Source organism: Acomys minous, assembly GCF_964271855.1.
Source record: "Acomys minous genome assembly, chromosome: 12".
Lineage (NCBI taxonomy): Eukaryota > Metazoa > Chordata > Mammalia > Rodentia > Muridae > Acomys > Acomys minous.
In genome coordinates this window covers 6,480,791-6,495,031 of record NC_140493.1, presented here as the reverse complement: position 1 = coordinate 6,495,031, position 14,241 = coordinate 6,480,791, and the positions used below count along the sequence as shown (strand labels likewise).

The following is a 14,241-nucleotide window of genomic DNA, read 5'->3' as shown; positions in this document are numbered from 1 at the left end:
TAGACCAAACCCCAACATTTTCTATTTGATTTTCATGCAGGGTGAGAGGCTGTGAAGTCTTCTGTATGTGTATATATAAGTTTGCCAGCGCCATTTAATATAGTGTTGGCCATGGCTCTGTTGAACACAACTTGATTAAGGAGAGGTGTGTTCCATTTAGTCCTGTCTTCTTCAGACTTCTATCACAAGAACATGTCATACTTTGTCAAGTGTCTCTTCTGCATTTACAGAGATGATCATGACCCATGTGCTTAGGCTGGTTTTGAATGATGCATTATTTATTGATTTGTGTATGTTGAACCATCCTTGCATCCCTGTGTTGACACCAGTTTGGCCATCATGTACGATCTTGTTATAGTCTGGAATTTGGTTTGTAAGCATTTTGTTGAGAATTTTTGCATCCATAGTCATCTGGGATTTTTTTTTTCTTTCTGTGTCATTGTTTTGGGTTTGATTTCTTTCTTAGTTACTTTTCTACTGCTGTGATGAAGCACCGTGACCAAGAACAACCAGGAGAGGAAAACTGGGAGAGGTTTATTTGCCTTACCTAGTCTGCATCACAGTCTATTATGGGATGCCAAGGCACAAACTCAAAGCCGGAAAGTACCTGGAGGCAGGAGCTAATGTAGAAGCGGAGGAGTTGTGCTTAATGCTTGCTCCTTATCGCTTGCTCCGCCTGCTTTTTTATAGAACTTAGGACCACTAACCCAGAGGTGTGCCCCATACTCACTCCTGACAGTGGGTTGGTGGGCTGGGTCCTTCCCCATCCATCACTAATTAAGAAAATGCTCTACAGGCGTGCCTGCAGCCTGATCTTATGGAGGCTTTTTTTTTTCTTTTTCTTTTTTTCAATAGAAGTTTTCTTCTCAAAGATGGATTTAGCTTGTGTCAGGATGAGAGAAAGTTAGCCAGAACACTCTGGATGAAGCACTCGCTTTACATAATGAATTCAGTCCTTTATTTCCATTTTTTTTTTTTTGGGACAGTCTGAGAATGGTCGGTATTGGATCTTTTATCAGAGTGTGGGTCAGCAGTGAACTGATCCTGGACGGTTTCTTTTTGTGGGAAAAATTTTAATGACCCTTTCAGTCTTACTGAGTGTTATGGATCTGATGAAATTGTTTATGTTGTCTGCATTTGATAGATCATATGCAGTTAGAACTTTATCAATTTATTTTAGGATTTCAGCTTTTGGGAACATAAGTATTCAAAGACTTCTGAGTAACTTGGGATGTCGCTGGAGTGTGTAGTGACAACTCCCTTTTATTTTTAATTTAATTTGAGTCTTCTCACCCTTTTGTTTAGTTTGGCTAGGTGTTGGCTGATCTTGTCAATCTTTCCTTTTTTCTGTTTTTGCTTTTCAAGATAGGGTTTCTCTGTGTAGCCTTGGCTGTCCTAGGCTCACTTTGTAGACCGGCTGGCCTCAAACTCACAAAGATCCACCTGCCTCTGCCCTCCCAAGTGCTGGGGTTACAGGCATGTGCCACCACACCTGGCTTGTCAATCTTCTTTATGAACTAACACTTTGTTGGTTAATTTTATGTATTATTCTAGATCTGTATCTCATTAATTTCTGCCCTAATCTCTTATTATTTTTTTCAGTCTACTGTGGTTGCGTTTGGCTTATTCTTGCTTTTCTAGAACCTTGAGGCTCATCAGTAGGTTCTTTCTTTGAGATAGCTTTGATTTTTTTTTTTTTTAACATGAGCCCTTTTAGCTTTGACTTTCCTCCTAGGCCTTCCTGGGCTGTCATCAGAGGTTCTGTTAGGTTGCTCTCCAGTTCATTTGATTCTAGGAATTTTGAGCTTTCCTCTCTGATTTCTTCAATGACCCACTTGTTCACTCAAAAGTGGATTGTTCAGTTTCCAAGTATTTATGTAGGTTCTGAGTATCTCTTGCCATTGATTCATACATTTACTATGATATGGTCTGATCAGATACAAAGAATCATTTCTTACTTGCTAAGCTTTGTTTTGCAGCCTATTATAATGTGATCGGTTTTGAAGAAGGCTTCACGTATTACTGAAAAGAAACATTGTCCCTATCTGTTAAGTGAAATATGTTAGTCTGTTAAGTCCACTGACCTGCGACATTATTTAGCTCGAAACTTCCTTTACTAATTCTTAGTTTGGATAGGAAGACCAGTCTAAATAGGATGTTGGGGTACCGACATCTCCCCATACTGTTGTGTCAGGACCCATGTGGCGTTTTATGCCTTTTAACATTTATTTCATAAAACTGGCAGCCCCAAGAGTCAATGAATAAGTATTTATAGTGTTTATATCTTTCTTGATGAGTTACAGTGTGAAATGACCCCCCTTTTCTCTTCTGACCAGTTTTGTCTACCTAATCAGGTAGGAGAACCAGGACGCCAGTTTGTTTATGGCTTCCTTTCACTGAGTGGATCGACTGCCAACCTTATGACTCCTCTTCCTCCTCCTCCTCTTCCTCCTCCTCCTCTTCCTCCTCCTCCTTCTCCCCCTCTTCCCCCTCCTCCTCCACCACTTCCTCCTCTTCCTTCTTCTTCTGTGTTCTTTGGTTGTAATTGTGAGATTTTTGGAGATAGCAGATAATTAGGTTTTGTTTTAAAATGTCTTTTTCATTTCTTTGGGTGTGTCTCTGTGTGGGTGGGTGGGTGACGTGGGGCACATGTAGAGGTCAGAGTGCAACTTGCAGGAGTCATTTCTTTTAATCTACAGTGTGGGTTCTGTGACTCGAACTCAGGTGATCAGGGTTGGCAACAAGCACTTTTACCCGTTGCATCTTCTGTTTGGTGAACCACCACCATTTGCACGTGGGGTTACTATGGAGAGGGGCGTACCATTCCCTGCTTTGTTGGTTGTTGGTCTGGTTGGTGGTGGACCTGAGGCTGCCTCTCCTTTTCTTCCTCCCATAGTACTCTTCCCCTGTTGGGCATAACTGGTTCCGTTTGGCTCTCTTCCAGTTATTTACCTTAAGAAACGCATCCTTTCCTGATTTCTTATGAGCGAAACTATCTAACAGAAGATCTGATGTCATCCTCATGCCTCTTCCCTTGTGTGAGGTTTGATTTTCCTTCAAAGCTTTTAGCACTGTTTCTTTGCTTTGTACTGGGGCCATCTTGACTGTGGGGTATGATGGAGAGAGTCCTCTCTGGTTATCTCTGCCTGTCGTTCTAAATGCCTCTCATAGTTGAAGGAACCCTCACTTTTTTCTCTAGGGCTGGGAAATTCTTGGCTATAATTTTATTGACTAAATTCTCTATGCCTTTATACTTTATCTCAGCTCCCCCTTCTTATCCCATGTTTTCTTTTAAAAACAGTTTTTAGGTTAAATTTTATGTTATGTGTATGGGTGTTTCGCCTGTAAGTATGCCTGCCTGGTGCCCTTAGAGGCCAGAATGGAATGTCTGGTCCCCTGGAACTGGTGTTATGGGCTACCATGTGGGTGTTGGGAATCAAACTCAGGTCCTCTGGAACAGCATCCAGTGCTCTTAACTGCTGAGCCAGCTCTCCAGTCTCTACCCTATTGATTCTTAACTTTGGTCTCTTGGACAGACCTCAGAATTCTTGTGAGGGTTGGTCAGGAGGGTTCTCACTTATCTATTGGTCTGACCTGTTATCTTCTGTCTGACCTTGTCCTCCATCTCTTATATTTGTATTTGTTTTTCCACTAGGTCTTTTTGTTGATAACGCTTTCTGCTGATGCCTTAATTTTTTTTTTTTCAATTCTAGAGTTTCTATTTGTTTCTTTTTGGCATTTCAACTTCCTCGCTTTTTTTTTTTTTCATGTTTTAAAATCTTTCATTTAAGTAACTGACCATTTCATCTTCCTTGGTGTCTTTCTTGTGCAGGTCCTGAAATGATTTCACAACTTTCTTATCTAGGTCCTGAAATGATTTTCTTCTTTTCTTCATTATGTTGTTTAATACATGGACATTGATCCTTTTAAAAATAGTATCTAACATATCTTTCTGGTTTTCAGTTATCTGTTATTGCTTTCTGAGATGCCATCAGCTTATGGGTGTTATAGAGTGCTGGCTGATGGTGTGTGTGTGTGTGTGTGTGTGTGTGTGTGTGTGTGTGTGTGTGCTCTTTTGTTGTGTTTTACGTATCTGTAGGTATGTGCGTGCCCTCCAGCTTTTAGTTTTTCTCTCTCTCCACTCTTTCCATTTTGTTTTATGTGCATTCTCTTGTTGAGCTGCCTTTGCTCGGACTTGCGTTTAGGGAAGCCAGCTGTAATAAACACAGTGTTTTCACAGCAGTCCAAGAGCCAGCCACCAGAGCAGACAGTGTGCTCCCACAAGGCACAGACAGTGGTACTTTGGTGTTACACACCTGAGTCAAACCAGAGTTTGATTCCTAGCAATCACATGGTAGCTCACAACTCCAGTACCAGGGGACCAGACCCCCATTCTGGACTTTGTGGGCGCCAGACACACACCGGGTATAGCTTATAGTGGGTTTGGGGGTAAGAGTATTGGTATTTAAGTAATGTGGGCAGAAAGGAATTGGAGAGGGATAAATAGGGAACAAAGAAAGAATGAAAGGAAAGGATGTGTCTGGGCAGAAGAATCAGTAGATAACACACGTGTATTAGATTCGGAGAAAGGAAAGACCAGCATCAAAGCCTTTTCTGGTGAGATACGAGCCACAGCACAACAAGTGTGTAATTAAAGCATAAAAGTTTAAGTTAAAAAAAAAAATCCTAAAAACAAAATAATTTAAATGAGCAATATAATGAAATGGAAGATGCTGGGCCTCAGTCAGTGTTTCTTCCTGGTTGGGGCTTTAGTTTTCCTGTCTCTCAAGCTTCCTTGCTTTCCATCCCTCCCCCAGCCCCCAACCCTCAACCCCCACCTCTTCCATCCCTCCTTCCTCCCCACACCCCTCTTTCTCTCTCTCTTAAACCAGACTCCGCAGCTGCTTGAGAGTTGTTGCTTGTCTCAGTAATTCAAGTGGGTTAAACCCACCAGACAGGAGGGTTTTGTGGTTGAAGACCCCTGTGCTGGTTAACTTTTTTTTTCTTTTTCTGTCAGTTTGACACAAGTTAGGGTTCTCTGGGACGAAGGAACCTCAACTGAGGAAATGCCTCCATCAGAGTGGCCTGTAGACAAATCTGTGGGCACATTTCTTGAGTAATGATTGATATGAGAGAGCCCCACCCACTGTGTGGGGTGCCAGCCCTGGGCAGGGGTTCCTCAGGGGATAAGACAGAAAGCTGAAAATGAGCCCAAGGGCAAGCCGGCAAGGGGTTTCCTTTCCTCCAGGGTTCCTGCCTCTCCTGTTTGAGTTCCTGCCCTGACTTCCACCCATGGTGGTCTGTTATTGGATGTGTAAACCAAATGAACCCTCTTCTGCCCAAGTTGCTTTTGGTTGTGGTATTTACGACAGCAAAAGAAAGCAGACCCAGACAGCCACTTTCTGCCAGACTGCCCTGTGTCTGATTTCTGAGGCTGATATTTCTGGAGCTCTATGGGGCCAGTTGGTTTCTGCAGGGTTTTCTTTGCCTGGGGGCCTGAGGTCATAAGAAAGGCCCACACACCCACGTGGGCTGTTCCCCAGTGTCTCAGGATAATGCAGGAAGTTCCACCCCACACATCCTAGGACCCCAATCTCCAGTCTCCATAACTTGTCCATGGTTATGGTGGACATGGGGCGGGGTGGGGAGTGGGGGTGGGGGGATTGGGTTGGTGTAGAACGTGTTACCAGATATTGAAAAATCTCTCCGCTTCAGACTCCTACCCCAATTCTTCTGCAGTCTCTGCCATCTGTGCTGCCATCAAGGTGGCACACCAGGTTCCAAGTTCTGCTGTGCTGTCCCATGATCCTTTGCTCCTCTGGGCAGTGGTGGAGGTGGGGGACTGGTAGGCACTGCACGTCTCTGAGCTTCAGACTTCCATGCCCCTTTCTGATTCTGTGTTCGCAGCTTTCCGTGCTTCCCGATTCTGTCCAGTCCACTGGATAGACTTCTCTATCCGGTCTGGGTTTCTAGTAGCAGGCACCATGTCTCCTGCCAGGTCTTAGGGCCACCAGTGCTCTTGAACGAGTTCTTGAACAAGCTTCAGTGTGGGTAGCTTGATGTGGCTGGGAGTGCTGGCTGGCCTTTGTGGGGGGAAATCCCACCTAGTCTGACTACTGCTTTCTACCACTGTTTTTTTTGTTTTTTGTTTTGTTTGTTGTTGTTGTTGTTGTTGTTGTTGTCTCTTCTCTCTTGGTGGCTTTTCATCACAACTTCCTTTTGTCCGCTTCCACAGGAGTGGCTACTAACTGCCACCTTGCCACCCCCTTAAAGCATTGGCACTCTGTTCTTGTTTTTTCTTTGCTTGAGACAAGGTCTCACTATTGGCCTTGGCAGTCCTAGAACTCTCTGTGTAGACCAGGCTGGCCTCTAATTCACAGAGATCGGCCTGCCTCTGCCTCTGGAGTGCTGAGATCAAAGGTGTGCCTGGCTGCAGCCCGTTCTTATGGGTAGGGACCACTCAACGTAGAAAGCAACCATCTGGAATGAAGGAAGTGTCCTTTCAGTATAACATCTGCCCTAACCCTGTGTTCAGTGCTGTTTTCTGGCGAGAGGACTTGGGGGTGGAGTGAAGCACTAAATGAACAGTCAGGAAGCAGGGACAGTTGTGGTTGTTTTCTGAGTTGAATCTGCAGACCTGCAATTTAGTGATTCAAATCTGGCTGTTTGCATCCAGCCCAACATCCTGTCTTTCAGCGCTTGTTGTCACAGGCAAATATACAATAAAATGTTTACTAGGAAACCCCCAGTAAAGATTCCTCAAATTTGCAGTAGTGCTCCCTGCTCCAGGGAACTTTATTGGTCTACTGGGTAATCAAAAAGAAAACTTAATAAAAATTACTTTGGTCCACCTCTTCTCATCAAAGGTGAGAAGGCTATTGTCTGCAAAGCCAAAGGAGACAAATGAAGCTCATTTAAACCAATTTAAAAAACACTACTAGAAGTGATTCTCTGTTTTATTTTGTAGAATAGTTTTTGAAGACCAGGGAGGAAAATTCTTTTTCACATTCAGTTTTAAGGTAGGCTATAATTTTTAATGTCTGTCCTATAAGCATATTATAATTTCCCCAGTAACTTAGGCGGAATATATGTGCTCCACTGACAACCTTTTATTGTACAAACAATATTGCAATGATAAGGCAAACATCAAACAAAGAGAAAGAAAACCACCCTCTCTGCTCTGCCATTCTGGTGTCTCTCTTGATGCTTCTTTCTAGTTTCTGCCAATATGGCTTTCTAGTCTTCAGATAGTTAAACATCTTTCACATAGGTCTGATGTTGCCAGGAGAAGGTAGTTAGCGTTTTGTAAGCCTTCCTCCAGCTGCTTCACTCTCTGAACTCCAGTGAGTTCTTGTTAGGAGGTTTTAGAAGATGATGAATTTCTTTAAAAAGAAGAAGAAGGAGGAGGAGGAGGAGAAAGAGAAGGAGAAGGAGAAGGAGAAGAAGAAGGAGAAGGAGAAGAAGAAGAAGAAGGAGAAGAAGAAGAAGAAGGAGAAGAAGAAGGAGAAGAAGAAGGAGAAGAAGAAGGAGAAGAAGCAGAAGCACCTTGAGTTCTGTGGTAACCGGGTTCTGTTGTCAGCTCCAGTGCCACCACAGAGAGCTTCTCTTGTTTCAGTTAAGACAACAGTGGGCCAGGGACCAAACAGAAAAAGAATCTGATGGGCTTACACAGTAAGCCGAGAAGACTTCAAGGCCCCCTTTCTGTTCTAAAAAACGCAAAGGGCAAGATTTGTCAGTGCTGCTTGACTGGCTCGTGAGGCGGCCTTCCAGAGGCGGTGAGGCGGCTACACACCTAAGATCGCCAACAGCCCAACCTTGTTAAGACATCTTCTCACTTGAACTCTCATCCTCTCAGATGACTACAGCTTGGGTCCAGTCGACGTAAACCAGCAGGCACACTGTTGGCACAGGCATCGTGGCAGGGGCTGGGATCTCTGCCCGTGCCAACCTGGCGAAGCTCTGCTCTGAGGAAGCCTCTGGCCTAGTGCAGAAGACAGAAGTCACCTCAAAGTATGGTGTGAATTCAAAATTAAATCCACTGGAGGTACAGTCTGCCAGAGTGCAAGGGGACTAGGGTTCACACGGAGGACTGTGATCTGGGCATGTAAGCATCCCTGAGAAGTGATAACAGACTCGTAATAAGGAGTAATCATGGCTAGGCTATGGTTGCCGTGAGGTGGTCATGTGTTAGGGCCAGATGCAAGTGAAAAAGTGTTTCTGTGAGGTCGGGACTCACATGAACATGTGTGTAGGCATCAGTCTAGGGACAGCATGGACTTGTTACTGACATTCAGTCACACAGGTGGTGGTACAGAGGGGATGGGTTGATTCCAAAGTCTGCCACTAGCCTCTCCCACGGTCATCTGTCCTGCTGTCATAGATACTGACAGGTGAGAGAGAGATGACGAAAGGGGTACCAGGCTGGTAGAACAGCAGGTCTGGAGCTCTCGGGTGGAAGAGATGTGGAAGTTTGTGAGGCGTTTAGGATGAAAAAGCTCAGGCCCTGGGAGGTTGGGGTGAATCTGGCTACCAACAAGCTGGTTGTCTCTATCTAGAAACTTGCTTTTTCCAGAGAGGTCCTTTAGAAGTGCTGAAGCAGTTCAGCTCTGGCCTTGGCCACAGACAGTAGCTTGTGGTTGGCAGGAGAGCTTCTTCTTGTCCTCAACACCTGAGAGACTGATTTGCCTCCCCACGACACGCAGGCAGGTGGCACCGTGCCCAGGACTGCGGAACCAAGTCCACCCCTAGACCCGGCGAGGCTTCCTCTGAGCACAGAAGATCCATATTTGAGGAATGTCAGCGCTAAGGAAAAGCATGTGATTCATTTGCCCCAGGATATTCATTCATAAAACAGGAATGATAATAATAAAATATAAAACGATAATTTTCTGGGCTTGGCTTTGTAAAGTGACTACAATGACCGAGTGAAAAATGAGGGTCAACATAGCTAAAACTGTAATTTAAAAAAAACGTGAATTACTAAATGTGTTATACATACGCAGTGTCTTCCTATGCTTCTTTTTCATTTTCAAAGAGGCTATATCCTTCTCTGCTGAGCACCCCAAAAGAGTAAGTGAACACACGCGCATGAGTGTAAAAGCTACTCACAGCCTTGCAACCTTCTAGAAGCATGAAACACTTTTTCTCAAGTTTGAGGTCCTTGTCCAAACACAGTCTGCAATGTTTTGGGAATCGGATCCAAGTTCTCTTGAGTGCTTATGAGACATTTTGCTTATTAAATAATCTTCTGAAATCTGCCAGAGTTTAATGACTCATGGATTCATGCAAACGAATGCACGGAAATTTGAATTATGGAATTAGAGGGGAGAGATCCTCAGATGTGCATTGTACAGAGCCAGGGGCTGGCTGCCAGGAAGGGGAAATGCTTCGCCCAGACCAAGCCCTGTGAAGTGCCCATGGCAAAGCCAGGTTGGAACCCTAGACCTCTGAGCTCAGGGATCTTTCTCCTGAACACATTTTTCCATGAAGATTCTAGCCATATGGCTCTATTTCCACGGTCAATGCAAAATTCTTGAAAGAAATCAGGAATGACCTTGTTTTTTTTTTCCACTAGAAATTATGTGATAAAAATAAGAAAGTTAGAATTGCAAAGCTGGTTGCTCTCAAGGAACGCACGGCATGCTGCAAAACGCACAAGGCGAAGGGGAACTCGGTTACATTTCGTCTTTACAGCAATCTTGGTGGCAGCTTAGTTCACAACGGACAGGGAGATGGGCACGCGAGAGGCTTGCACAAGGTTTCTAAAAGCGGGACTTGGAAGGAAGGCTGGCCGCTCATATTTGGAGTATGTTAGTACAACACAAACATAGACACCTAAGTGGCTTTTGCCATAGAGATGGGACTCTCTCCAGCAGCCTCCTCTGTCCCAGGGTCTCCTTGTGCGCTAGCACGCATGCCACTGGAGCATGCCTTGGTTCATCAACAAGGAGCCCTTGTCCAACAAAGGCCTGTGCGGATTGTCTGAGTGTGGTAATAGTAATAGCACGGAGGATTTGCATTAAACACATACTTCCGGGTTCTATTTTAGTTCGTTACAAGCATTAACTGATTTGATTTTCTCCGCAATCTTATTGTATTCTCAGGCTTACACAGGGTGGAGTCGAGGTGCAGAGAGTTGAGGTGCCTTGCTACAGGCAACACAGCCAACAATGACTAAGAGGTAATATTTGCAGTTTTGGTTTTTCTTATTCAAAATTGTTACAGTGGGGCCGGCAAGATGGCTCACTGGGTAAGGAAGGGTGCGGGCTGATAAAGTGAGGACCCGAGGTTGCCTTCTGGAACTCACATAGTAGAAGGAGAGAGCTGATGACGCTCACAGGCTGTCCTTGGGCCTCCTCATGAGTGCTGTGGCATGCACGTGCCCATGCGCATAAACACGTAAAGGTAAGAACGTTCTGTCTCCCGCCTCTGAACCTCAGCCACACACATCTACAACAACCAGTTTAATCCAGTTAGCTGCTCCTTAGAGCTCACCCCAGTTCTATATATTTAGCACCCCCACGTCCCACTGTGCCACACTAAGGACTCAGGGTGTCCTCTCTCTACCCTTTCCTACTCCTGCTAGTGATGAGCAACATTCGTCCATCACTGTCACTGTCCTGTACACACACAAGACACACTAGCCCTTCAAGACACTTGAACTCATTCAGAGAAACGTAGGAAGCTAACCAGTCCTGCTTTCCTCCTCCCGTCCCTTCCACTTTTCCTTAAAATCTTTGTTTTAGCAAATATTTTAAACAAGCGACGGAAACAAACAGCGCTTTCGTCAGAGTTACTTGAAACTCTCCAAAATCCCACTGTCCTGTCCTTTCTTCCAACATGTTCATCGAGACCAAAACAGGTGGAAATGAGCCGTGTGCCGCTGGAAACAAAGGGAAGGCGGTAGGCTCAGCGAGGCTGTACGCGGCACAGCTTGGGGGAAGCAGGAGGGCACATTCCTGCTGCACTGTGTGCAGTTGGATTTAGACTCCTTTTCGGGGGTCATATTGCGACAAGACCACCCACCTTCCCTCAGGTTCCAGAAATGATCCCCAGCTGTGAGCTGAGGGACAGGCTGCGATGCAGTTTGTAACTGAGTCACCACAGAGTGTAACTTCCTTGACTCTTAACACATTTAGGAAGGAAGAAAGAAAGAAAGAAAGAAAGAAAGAAAGAAAGGAAAAGAAAGATGCTTAAATGTGTGCCTTTCTCTATGAGAAAGCTTGTGTGTCCATCAAGTCTTGAAACAAACCCAAGTACTAGTATAAAATAAGTGTTCAAATGCAGAATGGGCCGACAGTGGGAGAGAATCTGTCGCATTTGCTTGCCTGTAATATTTGATATTGCAACCAGAAGGGGTTAAAACCCCTGCCCCTGTCCATGAATTCTCCTCCTTATGAATTAATCAGGAAAGTATGCCCATGGCATCATCTCCCTCACACCTAGCTCTCAGGTGTGTTTTGTTTCTACTTGTCTACTGAGAAACCTCTTCATGGTTTGTTTACTTCTGACTTGGAGCCGCGAGCCCTCCTGATGAGAGAGTGTTGGCCCAGGAGGGCAGGCGAGCGAGCGTTCTGTTTGGCTAGCAGAGCCAGGCCTAAGGCTTTTGTACTGTAACTTTTATCTTTAGGTTGGGTACTTCTGTTCTCACGCCCTCCTCTTTTTTTTTTTGCACAGTGTTGCTGTTGCTATTTAAGGACTTAATTCTTCAGCTGAAGAAAGTGGGATTGCACTGTGGGTGATGCTTCTTCTACCCTTGCTGTTTCCTAAACTCCTCCCACAGCTGCTCCCTGGTGACTGTCTCCAGGAAGGCAAGGGGTTACTTAGAATGACTCTCTCTGAGTAAGTGCGCAGAGCTGACTGACACCCGAATTTCCTTCCTTCCTTTCCATATAGGAATTCTGTGACTCAACTGGATTCTGTCAGATAGGAAGGGATGTGCTGAGCTCTGTGAACCTCCTTCCGTTATTGACAGAGGAGTCTGCTCGTGAGGGATAAATGACCTTCACCTGCTTTGCTGTCAATCAATAACAACCCAGAGACAAATGTAAGTCATGCACAATAACCATTAATTTTGTGCTCCACTGTATTTACAGTCAGAAAAAAACTAATATGTATTTTTTTTTTCAGTCAAGGATGTACCACAAATGTCAACAAAGAGTCCTTTTAGTCAATCCTTGATAGGAAAAGTACAGGGTGTTCTTGGCATTATTATGGCTTCTCAAAAACTAATAAAAACATTGAATTTGCTACATATTTATACACAGGTAGTATGGGATGCAATAGGAGAAAAACTCTACAGACCTACATTCTAATAAGGCCCAGATTACACATACACTGACAAGCAAACTGTTCTGTATTTATATTGCCCATGGATGGATTTTTTTTCCCAGTCCTGAGGGTGGGATGGGGGTGGGAGGGTAGCTTTAAATATTTCATCGGAAAATAAAAGTACTTCTTTATTCCCTTAAGACAAAGCTGAACGGATAAATAATGCATGGGTCTGGGGCCAGTTTTAAAAACCTCATGATTTGTACTGACGGAGAGCAACCAATTGACACTTGAAGGCAGAGACTATGAAAATTGAAAAGAAAAACAGATGGAAATTTCCACGACTCAAAACCCCAGCTCCCAGGAAGCCAGGATTGTCACTTGAGAGGTATCTGCTGAATTCTTGTCATCCTTGTGTCACCTCGCTTGACGAAGGAGTGTGAACATCCTTTCTACCTCTAGGAAGGGCTCCCAGAAGGAGGCCCAATTAGACTTCTTGGGAGACATTTTGGTTCCATCAATTTATCTAAATCTGAGCCAGTATCTAGAAAGACTTGGACCCCGCGGAAGTGGAGAGAGCTAAGTTTCAAACCCAGGGCAAGCAGCTGGGTATTCAACACGCCAAGGCAGACCTGGCCTCCAGGTTCTCCCAGCATCCTTCCACACCTACTTGTTACAGGATATGGCTGGCATGCCCTGCTCTCCACCCTGAACTTCCCAGCCCAGGGACAGGCAGGGCTGCCCTTCCCCCAGAGGCTTCTGCCTATAAAATCCGAACATTTTGGTTACCTGTGCTCTTTTGCTCCTTTTGTACCTTTGGCCTCCTGGCTGCTGTACTTGGTTTCTCCTTCTCTCCCTCCACCCCTCCCCCCCCCCACACACATGGTTTGCTCACTCTGGACCACTCTGGCCTCTCCCAGATGTGTCTGCCTCTGGCTGTGCCCATCCACTTATCTATAATAAACTTTCTTCTCCACCATGCCTAGGACCAGTCCTGTCCTCTTCTTTCCTTTCCTTCTTTCTTTTCTCTCTTTTTTTTTCTTTATTCCTTCATTTCTTTATTTCATCCAGAGAGCACTGCCTTTTCTTGGAGAGGGGATACCCTCCCCCAAGTCTGCATGACAGAGCACTTCTAACTGTGGATCCAGGCAGATCTCTTCTCACTGCAATGGTTTCATGCTTATATGCACACCAGCTGTGGAATACAGGTGACGGTTCATCTGCAGTAGAAGTTGGGGACATCCACTTTTGTCCAACGGGGGCAAGCTATATCCAATATGTATCTCCTGCCGAGGTGAGATCAGGCACATCTGTGTGGTTGGGGCTACCGACCTTGATTGCTAAAGTGAGATATGCTCCTTGTTGTCTTTCATGAACAACAGCCCCCAGCGTTCCAGGAAGTTATCTGTCCTTGAGCAAGTGAGATTTCCAGGTTAACTCTGCTGGCACACTCCCATGAGTGAACACACAGCGACAGGAAATGCACTGGGTTTGATTCTAACTCAGGAGGTGCCTGTGTCTTCCACAGTGACTGGGCTTGGACCTCACAGGTCTTTGAGGATTGGCTAGTTTAAAAAAAAAATCAGTGTAAAAGTAACAGTAGGAGAAAGGCTCAGCCACTTTGATCTGAGAATGGAACAGGCCCTCTGTATAAATAAAGGTTGGGAGTAGATTAAAATATTTACATAAAAGTTTTTGAGGTGAGAGAGACAAAAAGCTCTGGATTCATTATCATAAAGTTTTATAGTATCTTATAGAAAAGACTCATATTTAATATTTATTACATTACATCTGTCCATCTTCAAGAGTCTATATTTAAAATATTCAACCAACCATCTGGGATTCAAATTTCTAGCCCTGTGCTTTTGTCCATAGATGATGAATATTTAAAATTATACGTCTTTTTTGTTCGTTTGAGAAAAGGTCTCACTATGTAGCCCTGACTGTCCTGGAACTCACTCTATAGACCAG

General features: G+C 44.6%; 1 long non-coding RNA gene across 1 annotated transcript in view; it reads left to right on the top strand.

Moving 5' to 3' along the window:
- The window catches only part of LOC311579086, a 55,997-nt gene extending 43,956 nt beyond the window's left edge, over positions 1–12,041 (top strand). The window contains exons 4-5 of the long non-coding RNA XR_014773049.1: positions 10,104–10,180; positions 11,896–12,041. This is a non-coding gene — a long non-coding RNA (uncharacterized lncRNA). The remainder of the gene's footprint in view (positions 1–10,103; positions 10,181–11,895) is intronic.
- Positions 12,042–14,241: the final 2,200 nt, after the last annotated feature.